Consider the following 2,121-nt stretch of genomic DNA (forward strand, 5'->3'; position numbering starts at 1 on the left):
GCAAGGGGGGTGGAGTGGTGTGTTTGGTGGGGTGGGGGGTGGAGATGGATTGAAGGGGATGGTAGGGGTGGGGTTCGGGGATTAAGGCCAGGATGGGAAGGAGTCAGAAGGCTAGATTACAATATAATCACCCCACTGTCGATATTTCATCTCTTCCACTCCACCTCCCCCCCATCCGTCTCATCCTTTTGGGTCCTCTGTAGGCAGTGATTACTCAGGCCTGGCTCCACCCCACATCCCTCTCGTCCCCCCTTTCTTGCCTCTATTTAAAAAAATAAATAAACATAATTTTAAAAAAATTATTCAATCAGTCACTCCATCATTCAACTCAATCACTTTTAACACCTTGTAAGCTCCGAAAGTATCTCTCTGCATCACAAGATGGAGAAAACTGACCCCTCCCCCCCCCTCCCTAATGGCAAGAGATGGTGGAGGATTGTGGGTATACGGTCCAGGCCTGGGTGGGACAAAAAAAAATCATTGTTTCCTTGACAACTGTAATCCATGCTCGCACTCCGGCCCCACCCTCAACCCCTTGTGCCCCTCTGCACCTCCTCAACACCCACTGTGCTAAATTGTTTTGCTCTGACTTCCACCTGCCACCTCCACTCCTTAGCTCCACCCCCCCCTCTTCACTCCATCACCAACACCCAAACCACCACTGACCCCCCCCCCCCCCCACACCCAATCCACAGACCGGACCCACAGACAAGCACAAAGGCACGGGCAGATATAACGGAGAACCACACCCCACCCACACGTTGCTCTCTCTTGTGTCCAGCGCTTCGTTATGTCACTGGAGATGAGTCAGAGATGCCTGCGATTGGCTGACGCGCCCCCCTATACCTCCCCTGGAGATATTTGCATCATGCTTTTTTGATCATGATGTCAAACGATGACTGCTCAGACCATAGTGTTAATGCTACACTGCCTAACAGTGGTTTGCATTAATATGGTCTTAGCTTTGATCTAAATTGTACCAGTCTTGATCATTAAGTGCTGGGGGAAATGCTTTCATAAAGCAAAGGTTCCCACCAAATTTTAGCAAAGTTGATGTAGGGACGGCAGTTTTGCACTTGCATGAATATGAATTTGCCACATAATGAGCCTTTCTGTGCAGTGCTGAATGGGGGAAAGGCAGACATCATTGCTCAGCTTCCTTCTCCATAGTTACAGATTTTTCTAGCTGACCAACTGTTGGCAAGAAGTGCACGCTGCCAATTAAGAGAGAATTTGTTTCTGTTCAAACAAGCCACAGACACACACAGAGACGTACACACTCTGAATGTGATGATGAAAGGGCCACTGTCATGCTGAGACAGTGGAGCTTTCTGAAATGAGCGAGTTAAGAAGGTGAATACCAGTCCTTTTCGCTCAGGGTCAGGCTTTTCCTCCTACTCCCTGATCCTCCTCGAGGCATTCCATGGCATTCACAGCGACCGCTGCCTGGCCTGTCGATCACCCTGACCTGAGAAGAGGAGAATTCAATTCAAGCTGGCGTCCATACTTCACCTCCCCTGCTTCTCTCTTTCTCTCATCTACTCTTTCTCTCTCTCTCTTTCTCTCTCTCTCTCTCTCTCTCTCTCTCTCCCTCCTCTTTCCATTCCCCTCTCTATGGTCGGCATAGCAACAGGCGTCAGGCTCGTCAGAGAAGGCACTGTGGTCTGTTTCTCTCACTCCCTCTCCCCGTGTCTCCTTTTTTCTGCCTCCCTAACAGTGTTTCAACAGGTGTAAAACGTATGAAGGCGTTCAGATGATAATATAGAGATGTGTAGCAGTGGCTTAGGTTGTAAGTATAATATGGTATACCAAACAGTTTGTTCAAACCAGTAAAAAATTAAAATCTAGTATTGACAATGTGCGCAATTAAAGCGCACCGCTCCCCCTAATGGCCAGTATGAAATTTACCTCACTGGTGTCATTTAAGTATAATCCCAATGGGGTGTAGTGGTTCATCAAATTCCAACCTTAAATTTAACCACAATACATGTATAAATGTATCCGTCTGCCTGCCTACCCGTCTGTCTGTGAGCCCGGGCCTCGGTGTTGAGACTCAGATGGTGACTAGTGACTTTGTAAAAAAAAAAAAAAAGCAAAAATGTTTGAAAAAAAAAAAATATG

This window comes from Ammodytes marinus (genome assembly GCF_949987685.1).
Source record: "Ammodytes marinus genome assembly, chromosome: 16".
Classification (NCBI taxonomy): domain Eukaryota; kingdom Metazoa; phylum Chordata; class Actinopteri; order Uranoscopiformes; family Ammodytidae; genus Ammodytes; species Ammodytes marinus.